The sequence below is a fragment of the Panthera onca genome, chromosome B2, assembly GCF_046562875.1.
Source record: "Panthera onca isolate mPanOnc1 chromosome B2, mPanOnc1 haplotype 2, whole genome shotgun sequence".
Classification (NCBI taxonomy): Eukaryota; Metazoa; Chordata; class Mammalia; order Carnivora; family Felidae; genus Panthera; species Panthera onca.
The window spans coordinates 23,984,658-23,995,382 of NC_138343.1; the positions used below are offsets into that span (position 1 = coordinate 23,984,658).

Genomic DNA, 10,725 nt, shown 5'->3' on the forward strand with positions numbered 1-10,725 from the left:
GTTGCTTGTTAAATCTAAGGTAGTAGTAAGAGAGACAGAAACTCTGCTTTGGCAGCCGTGAGTATTTCAAAGTTTACTGACGAACATTTGCTTTTCAACATCTCAGGCTTCAAGATCCTCATTTGTAGAAACAGTTTCTGTTTGCTTGAGTTCATATGGGGAAAGGGCTACGGTTGTACCCCAATCCTCTTCCTTGAGTCTCTGGTTGAAATGACTCACATCAACTCTCCCTTGGCCTTAAATATTTTTTTACATCAAGTACCGATTCTCTGCCACAAAGCTGGGAAGCAAATCTTGGCTCCTCCTGCGTTCAAGCCTTTGATCAGCCCAATGTATCTTGCTGTCTGCCTAACGTGTAAATAAGATTGCATTTTGTATTTACAGCGTGGCTCCTGGGAGGGCAACTGAAGCTATTACACATGGGGTGTTTGCAACAACAATAAACTGTTCTTCATGGGTGAGGATGACATTCCTGACCCACCCTCCAAGAGCATGAGCTCACAGCTGGTTTCCCCAGGGAGAACGCCACTCCCGTCACCTGGTTGCCATTTGTCGTGCGCTGGCCAGGCTGGGGCTGCAGCTAGGGAAGAGAACAAAGTTTGCCTCTGTGCAAGGCTAACTGACCCATTCACAAATCCCAGCCTTCAAGCCTGTGACGTCAGTCTTCCTGGCACGCGCCACAGACCCACACGACTAACCGTTCCAAGTCATGTAGGAACAAATCCATCAGCACACAGGGTTCTGCCATCCGGAGCAGGCATTTCTGCAAGCCCCCCAGTGTGCCTGCTGGAGTCTGTGTGCAGAGCTCAGCCAGTGGCCACCGCCTACCCCCCAACTCCCCTGTGCACTTGGCCTGGCCTTGTGAAGATGGCTTACACACACATCCCAGATGTTCCCTGTAACCGAGAGCCCTGGAAACAGCCCCACACACATTTGCTTTCTAAGGGCCTGACTGGAATGAGACCAAATGGTCTGGGGTTATTGTCTGATTACTGGGCAGTTGAAGACTTGACCCTGTTTCTCCATAACCTCTCTTTGCTGTTGGACCTCACTTCACTAATGGGGCAAGATTCTAACAGCCGTGGTTGTAGTCAGGGTCCCTAGTAATAAAAGAATCATACAAATGTGGGGCACCTGGGTGGCTCAGTCGGTTGGGTGTCCGACTTCAGCTCAGGTCATGATCTCACAGCCTGTGAGTTCGAGCCCCGCGTCGGGCTCTGTGCTGACAGCTCGGAGCCTGGATCCTGCTTCGGATTCTGTGTCTCCCTCTCTCTCTGCCCCTAACCCACTTGCATTCTGTCTCAGTCTCTCTCAAAAATAAATAAACATTAAAAATTTCTTTTTAAAAGAATCACATTAACACAAGAACTTAAAATTAAAATTTTTTTAAATGTTTATTTATTTTGAGACAGAGAGAGAGCAAGTGGGGGAGAGACAGAGAGAGGGGTGGAGAGAGAGAATCCTAAGCAGGCTCTGTGCTGCCAGTGCAGAGCCCTATGTGCGACTCAGTATCACAGACCGTGAGATCATGACCTGAACAGAAATCAAGAGTCAGCTGCTTAACCAACTGAACCAGCCAGGTGCCCCAAGAACTTTAACATTTTTAAAAAGAGAGCAAAAAGAACACAAAGGGAAGGAAGCTGATGACAGCTTGAAACAAATATTGGAAAATTGGATCATATTTTCAGAATGATAATATTATCTGTTTGCTTTCCATCAAAATTTATATATATGTCTCTTCCCCCAGTCCCTTCTCTGCCATGGGGGTGCAAAGTTCTCCCTTGGAAGGGTGTGAGTAGTGACAATGAGGTGAGTCTATGCAGCTGTGATGTAAATCTTTTCTTAAATCAACTGCTGGATGCATTTGTCTTCCTTGAGGGCCCAGAACCAAACAATACAGGCTGTGTAACATCTCCCTAACTGCTTTCCACTCCCTCTCTGTCCAAACCTGTCCTGCACACTGCCATTATATGGGTCCTCATGGGGCCTAAATAGCAAGAAGCCACCTCCCTAGTGAAGAGCATGTAAGGGCTTCATGCTCCACAACGTGAAATGCATTAGGAATAAAGACTAGTTGCTTCTCTTTGGCTTTTGAGACCGTCCCCATGCTGCCATAATCCTACTTTCCAAATGTCCTCTCACCCCACACTCGTGCCCTGAGGTTTCCGGCTGTTCATGTTTCCCAGATCTGATAAGACCTGCTTCTCAATGATCTGAACCTCTTCTTCCCAGCCCTCCTCACCATCCCTCTGTGAGGGTGACAATTGAGCAGTCTTCCTCACTGGCTACCTGCAGTATCTGGTAAGTAGGTGCTTTGAAAATGTTTGCACACTGAAGGAGTGACCATTTTTTAGCAGCCAGGCTGGCCCTGTCTTTTAGCATTTCACAGCCATTCACTGTTTGTTCAACACAACAGGTCAGTTCAATGCCAAGCCCGGGCTCCTGTTGTTTTCTCTACCTGGGATGCCCCTCCCTCTCTCCGTCCATCCACACCCTGTTTACCCTTCTTAGCTCTCCTCAGCTTATTCTCCCATACAAGGCCACCCCTCATCCCTAACCTATCAGATCCACTGTCGGATACACTTCCAAATTCTTGGGGTGCTCACTGCACCAGGGACGCAGGCCTTAAGGCCTTAATCACATACTTCCTTGCAGTGAGACCTGAATGTTCCCAGTGTTTGTTCCTGGATTCCCTTGTTGTGCGTGGACTCCCTTATCAAATTTGTATCCACCTACCCCAACTCCTCAGCATCCTGAGCAGAGGTGAGCATAGACCAGCTGCTCGATAAATGTCTGCCTGATTCTTCTCTCCAATTATGCACATCCTATCTATCACTCAAAGTTCCACTCAAGCCCAGCTTCCTCCACTGTGGCTTGGTGGATGATGCCCCACATTGATCTCACAGCTGGCTCATGGGCCGGATCCACACCTTCCTCATGTCGTGTACCTGTGGGATGACACGTTGGAGCACCACTCCCAGTGTGCGTGCACATTCCATTGCTTGTGAACTTCATGTGTGCCCTGTTGTGTCCTGGCTCTCGGAACCCTGGCACACACCCAGGGGAACACGCACCTCACCTTGGAGACTGCAGCACTCGAGTATGGCTCATCTTGTGTTGCCATTTCCTGCATGCACTTGGACACCAGAGCACACGAGGCCCCAGGTGTGCGACTGCGTTCCTGCTGCCCTCTCAGGACAATCTTCTGTGAGAGTCACAACCCCTCATCCTGGAGTTTGATGCACATATTTCTCAGTGTGGAAGGCTGACAGCAGAGCTCTTTGAGACCAGATAACCCACCACCAGGAGACTGAGCATTTTCTTGGGCACAGAGAGACACTTTCAAAGAAGGCTCACTGTGCCTGGTACACAGCGGAAACCCAGCACACATGGAAATATAATAAAAACAGCTATGATCCTTGATGGCAAGTATCCTACTCCAGCGTCTTCAAGCATTGCCTTGAACACTTTGCAAAAGAATTTTGAAAATCTACGTGCTCTTTACACATTTTTAACTTGACATCTAAAATTTTTCACGTTTTCAATTTTTTTAATGTCCATTTATTTGAGGGGGGGAGGGGCAGAGAGAGAGGGAGACACAGAATCTGAAGCAGGCTCCAGGCTCTGAGCTGTCTAGCACAGAGACTGAGGTGGGGCTCAAACCCACGAGCTGTGAGATCATGACCTGAGCCAAAGTCATATGCTTAACTGACTGAGACACCCAGGCACCTCCACACATTTTAAAAATAAGTTTATTTCTTATTAATAAGAGATAGAAAATTTAACTATTTTATATATTGAAATAAAATGAGGATTGACTATAATTTGATAAATATTTTGTATTATTGGATAAAACAAATTTTCATTACTGAGTAAAGCACGCTATATCTGAAAGATCCCAGGTGAAATTTTTGTTTGTGTGTTTGATTTATCATACTTTGGAAAATCCAATTGTCCTGCAAAAATTACATTTTAAAGGATCAACATCACAAGCTTATGCTGCTTTGTATATTCTGAATTATGAGACCCCATGGGCCAACATGGCCTTCTTGCAGAAGTATGTATAAGACAGGGAAGGACAGAAAGCCTTACGAGCTCTGGACTTGGCTTATCATTAATTTTTTTTTATCCCATCGTTTCAAGAGCCCTCCTGCAGCAAAGAACCAAAACAAGATTTGGTATGGGCAAGGGATATGTCTTTCTTTTGTAAAATGAGAAAGGTATATTCTTTTTTAAAAATTTTTTAAAATGTTTATTTATTTTTGAGAGAGAGAAAGAGTGTGAGTGGGGGAGGAGCAGAGAGAGAGGGAGACACAGAATCTGAAGCAGGCTCCGGGTTCTGAGCTGTCAGCACAGAGCCCGATGCAAGGTTCAAACTCACAAACCGTGAGATCATGACCCGAGCTGAAGTCGGACGCTTACTGACTGAGCCACCCAGGCACCACATGAAAAAGGTATATTCTAAGCATAGGTTCATTTCAAGCAGATCAATATTAGCAAAGAATACCTGTGGACACTGATGCCCTTATAACTATCCTTGCCTGAGTATCATTTGGAAAGTGTTCAAATCTTACAGAAAGTGTGTACCCCAGTTGGAAGAACACTGGCCAACTCTACTGGCTTGTCTATGAGAGAGCTGGAGTAGAATGATAAGCAATTCTTGTCCAGGCTGGGGATCTCCTGCCTCCCCATTGCCTCCATGGAGAGGACGGCCCTCATTTTCACTGTCAAACAGGTTAATTTGGCTTGCCAGAGGCAGCCAGGACAAAACTGAGAAAATTGTTAGATGTTAAATTGTCAGGCCTTAGAAACAAATACAGAAACCAGAAGATAGCTAAGCCAGAGACACACAACAGAACAGGCCAACTCTCAGAGGAGCAAAGGACCAAGAGAGGTGGGCAGGGATAGCTGAGGCAGGGGTGTAGGAGAGAACAAAAGGCAGGGCAGGGGATCTGGGACACATTTATAGTCAGTCTAGACCAATTCAAGTGCATGGTGGTTCTCATTGGGAAAGCCAGTTCCCCAACTGATAGCTTTTTCTTACAGAAGGAAATTGTTAAACCCCTGTTGTATGAAGTGCTATAAATATAGCCTAATTTCCACATCTTTGTAGCTCTGGCACCTCCTGAGACCTTCCAGACTCATGTCCTAGTCTGCATCTTATTTCTCTTAGACAAACCAGACCCTGGCAGGCTTTTGCACCAGAGCCACCCCCTCCACCTGGAATGCCCTGCTTTTTAGCTCACAAATGATTGCCTCTGAGGCTTCTTTTTCCAGCATATTCATCTCACCTCATCCCTTAGAGCAGAATTTCACAAAGTGGGATCCACTACTGTGTCCGCGTTATCTAGGATTTTGTGGGAAGAAAGAGAGTAGATTACTAGGCAAATCTGGAGGTCTAGATTTCAGATCTATAATATTGGAAGCCCTGTGACAGTACATAGGAACTTGCACTTTTATAAGCTGCCCAGATGCTCTTATGTGTTCAAAAGCTTGGGATCCATCAGGGCTATGATCTGAATGTTAGTGTCCCCCAAATTCATATGTTGAAATCCTAATTACCAAGGTGATAATATTTGGAAGAGAGGCTTTTGGGAAGTGATTGGGTCATAAGGGTGGAGTACTTATGAAAGAGACCCCCAGAGATCCCTTGTCCTTTCTGTCATGGGAAGACACAGGGAGAAGACAGCCATCTATGAACCAGGAAACAGGCTCTCACCAGACACCAAATCTGCTGCACCTTGATCTTGGACTTTCAGCCTTCAAAACTGAGAAATACATTTCTGTTGTTTATAAGCCACCCAGTCTATGGTATTCCATTAATGCCACCACAGGGGACTAAGACAAATGGTGTGCAGTCAGGGACTCTCGGTGTCCCTGGGCTTCCCTCACACCTCTACTGCAGCGGTCCTGGATCAGACTGTGATTTCTTTGTGTATTTGCTTGTTTCCATGAGTCTCTGAATACTCAAGAAGAGAAATGCCGTTGGTCTTTGTTAACTCCACACTAAGCACAGTGCCTGGTACACAGTGGTACTTAATCATGGGGTTTTTTTTCCTTTCTTTCTTTTTCTTTCCCTCTCTGGAACAGCTTTTTAGTAAACAGCAAAGCAAAAGTGCAACACAATTTTAAATGTTTGTAAATCGGGTCACAAAAGGGACACAAGATGTTTGCAGTATAACTATTATATTCATACAACTAAAGTCATTCATTGAATCTTATACCAATACAAACATAAGATTATTCCATGATTAAAAGTAGCTCAAATCTAATAACCAAAATGATTTAGTGGATCTCTTGTCCTATTTAATATTTATTAAAAAGTTTATTTATTTTTGAGAGAGAGAGAGCAGGGGAGAAGCAGGGAGAGAGAGGGAGAGAGAGAATCCCAAGCAGGCTCCACCCTGTCAGCACAGAGCCTGACACAGGGCTCCATCTCAGGAATTGTGAGATCACGATCTGAGCCGAGATCAAGAGTCAGGCACTTAACTGACTGAGCCACTCAGGCACCCTTTTCCTACATAACATTTTAACATGGCTTCTGATACTAAATTTCTTACCGAATGGAATCTACAAACTAAATTTTTACAAGCTGCCAAAAAGTGACTAATCTTTCAAACCAAGTAGTTTGGTTAACAGCAAATTCTGGGAGAAGTGTTGAGATAAAATACTGAGAAAGTATCAGCTAGTATGCATGCGAAACTCTTGCATTTTATTAATGATTCTGATACCAATACACTGTAGAGGGCTTTTGCAAAAGTTGATCTGCTGGGTGCTACAAATAAGCCTTGAGACTAAACTCTTTGTCACTGTTCTCTTGTAGATGTGGTTGACTTAAGGTTAGTCACATTTCATCTACTTTCATATATATATTCCCTAAAAGATCTTGTCTGTTCCAGAGATCACACAATTCTGGAGTAAAAACATTTGGAGTTGGTTACTACTGTATGCCAAGTACTTTCCCCATCCTATTTCCATTTTTCTCAAAATTTCTTATTTCAAACACATAACTAGAGCTCATCTTTTCAGATACCAAATGGGTTATTTTGTGCAAAAGGAAGTTTTTAACAACAAACCTTTCCAATGTGACAATTCAGTTGCAAAGAAGAATCTTCATATTTATAGGCTCTGTTTTCAGTTGATTAAAAAGAAACTAACAATCCTATCTTATTGCTATGATAAGCCCTAACTGTGATTATACCTTATTTTGGCTAAGTTTCAACAATTCAAGCTCAGGTTACTCTCACAGATGATTAAATAGTAAAATTTCTTTTACAAATGTGAAACCAATTTCTTCCTTAGGGGAGGGGAAATGGGAAGAAAGAAGCCAGTGGAGACGAGGCACAACATGGTAGACAGGGTACATAAAGCTGGGTATTCAGTGCATGATTTTGGTCACTTTTCACAACACAGTGGTTATTTTCTTGTATCTCTTACTATGCTTACAATAAAAGACAGTGCTAAACCTCTAAATCAAAGCAAATTTGATAAAACTTTCAAATTTTATACATACATGCATTTCTAATTATAAAGTCTGTACAATACATTTGCATGTTTTCGTTGACTAACATATATCACACAAACTCATGGAAGTCTTCTGTTATGTTCTTAATTTTGCCTAGATCTGACATTATCTTCATAAATATTCAATTAGGCCACAAACAAAAGTACTATAACTTTTTGAGTCTATCCACATTTTAAAGAAAAAAACAGATTAGCGGCAATTCCATAAAACAGAAGGGATGTCAATCCTTCACATTCTTTTGCTTTTTGTGTCAGTCATTTGAAAAACACTAGAAGCTGGCATGAGGTTTTCTATATATTGTCCAAGAGCTTGGTTGTCTGATTTTAGCTTCCTATTTTCTTCCTTAACTGCATCTACTCTTGTGGAGAGATCTTCAAGTGTGTGCCGAAGTTATAACAGTTGACTACTAAGTCGTCGTTTTTTCCTCCAGTTCCACATGATGTTCAGCATCAACTGCGTCTGTGCTGGCATTCATTATCTCCAGTGACAAACTTGGGCACTGGGTACAAAACCCTGGATAAATGGTCGGCCATTGGAGGTCCTGGGAGTGGGAGGGATCTAATCATTGTTTTTCAGTGGTCAGGGTGTCCCTAATAAAGGGTACAACAGAGAGAAGAGAAACATCCTCAGTGTTCCCCTTGGGTATTGGGAGCATAATACTCTCAAATTCTAAGACAATCACTTGCCAGGGCTAGGGTTAAGATAACTGGCTCTGCAAGATGCAAAGAGCAGACCCAGGTAGAAGTGGTAGCCAAACATCTTGCTGCTAACATAGGTTCAACCTCAGTCTATGGACTTCTGCCAACTGGTCAGGATTATCGAGGAGAATGGTGATGTCTACAATAGTGGCAGTGTGTGGTGAGGGGAGGTAATAAGTGTTCACACAGTCTAGACTGGCCTCCAAGACGTGCCTGTAGGTGTGCGCAGTTTATTAGGTTCCTTGCGAGGCAGTGACAATAATGAACCACCTAACACCCATTTCCCCTTTCTTCCTCAGTATCTGAATTTTTGGAAGGCAACAAGGTCCCCAGCTGAAAAATTGCATTTCCCAATCTCCCTTGTGGATAGGAGTGGTTAATGAGATTTAAGCTGAAGTTACTGTGTCTGCCCTCTGCTCTTCCTTCTTGCAGCCAGGAACATGAACAGCAGCTGTAGCAGCCATTCTGCACCTGTGGGTAGATGCCATGAGTAGGAAGCAGTCAGGGTCACTGTTAACATCACAGAACCGGCATTTTAGCCATGGATTGTCAACCTTTGGACTACTTTTATGTGGGAGACAAAAAAAAACAGGCACACAAAGCCCTATATTGTTTAAGCCACTGATCTATAGGTTTTCTGTATAATCCTGACATTCACACTGCTGACATCACATTTATGAACTGATTGCCTGGTATGGATTTCTTGTTTGCTGTTCTCATGATCTCTTAGAGAGGCAAGACTCACCCTTCACTCTTACTATCTCTGCTCCCAGTTCCACAGGGTCATTGACACTGTCTACCTGAGACTATTCAATCTTTTAAGTTACCTGAAGACAAGCAACTGGGCTCACTAGCCACCTGCAACATCAACAAGATGGGTCTTCGAACTCTTTGCTCAGCCCACTCTGCCTGGGGAACTCTGGAAGATTCTTTCATGGACTCTTTAATTTGTACCCAGAGGAACCACTCAGCTGGGAACTTGTTACTCCTGAGATTTTCTTCCTCAAAGACAGTTGCTTTTGAGATTTAACTGTATATGTGTAAATCTTCCAGTTTGCAGTTGACACAAGATTTCCTGGGTAGTCAATGCCAAGCTTATAAGGGAAAATCCCATGATGCTCTCAGAGAAGGAAGCATGTACAAGACAATGTATTATTTTAGGGGGAGGCACTTCAAGGTGTGGGACTTCAAGTCTTCCAATATGAAGGAGACTTTGCAGTCAACAGATCCAGAGATCATCACTCAGAAGATCTAGGCTAAGCTCTAACCAGCATTCCAGTGCCAATGAAACAACGTACATCTGTAGGTCTTTCCAGAATATTGTGCATAAACCAAATCTAGCTGAGGCAAGACCAAATAATCCACATGCAGTGATCAAAATGGTAGAAACAGAGATCTGCAAAAGTGTACTAACATGGCCTTTGAGAGTCAAAGAGAACTGGGTTCAAAGCCTCTTTTCCTCATTAGAAATGAGAGTGTATCTTGGCAGGGTTGTTGAGGATGAAATAAGCAGCCGTGAGTAAAGGGGACTGGCCATCAAAACACAGAATAGAGGCATGGGGGAGATAAGCACTGGGGTGATCAGAATGGGCTTTGCCATCCTAGAGGTGATGGTCTGAATCTAGCCTCCTTTACTTATTTCTCTGTGACCTTGGACAAAGCAGCTCACCTTTTTTTTTTTTAATTTTTTTTAATGTTTATTTATTTTTGAGACAGAGAGAGACAGAGCATGAATGGGGGAGGGGCAGAGACAGAGGCAGACACAGAATCAGAAGCAAGCTCCAGGCTCTGAGCCATCAGCCCAGAGCCCGACGCGGGGCTCGAACTCACGGACCGCCAGATCGTGACCTGAGCTGAAGTCGGACGCTTAAACGACTGAGCCACCCAGGCGCCCAGCAGCTCACCTTTTTAAATCTCAATTCTCTGATCTCAAAAAATAGGGTTAATAAACTATGTTATTGATTGGGTTCTTGTGAGAATTATGTGACATCAAGCATGTCATATAAGCACTTAGCAAAATGCCAAAAAACAGAACAATATTTCAATAAGTAATACTGCCATAGGCCAGCTTCTTCCTCCTCCCTCTCCCCTCCTTCCTCCTCCTCCTCACTCCCCTCCTCCCCCTATTCCTTCCCCTCCTCTTCTTCTTTCTTCTACTACTTCCTCTTCTTCTCCACCACTTCTCCTCCTCCTTTCTCTCCCTTCTTCTGTTTCTTCTCCTCTTCCACAATAATAGGAAAGAGCAGATTATTTTCTCTTTTATACCAAAGAATACATTAACATGCTCCTTGGACTGGGAAAAATTGTTTCCTACATATTTAGTCAATGTTTTCCAAGTTTTATTCATTGGAATGCTAGTAATGACAGAATCATTTACTGCTCACCAAATATCCATGTGCATCTCATATTTCCCAGTCCCTTACAGGGTCTATATGACCCCTGTCATATAGTGGGGCTATATGACCAGTTATGGCCCATGAGTAGTCAGCAGAAGTGATGTGT

General features: G+C 43.6%; 1 pseudogene; it reads right to left on the reverse strand.

The window, feature by feature from the left end:
- Positions 1-7,753: 7,753 nt before the first annotated feature.
- On the reverse strand, positions 7,754-8,058 carry LOC132667887 (short coiled-coil protein B pseudogene; annotated as a pseudogene).
- Positions 8,059-10,725: the final 2,667 nt, after the last annotated feature.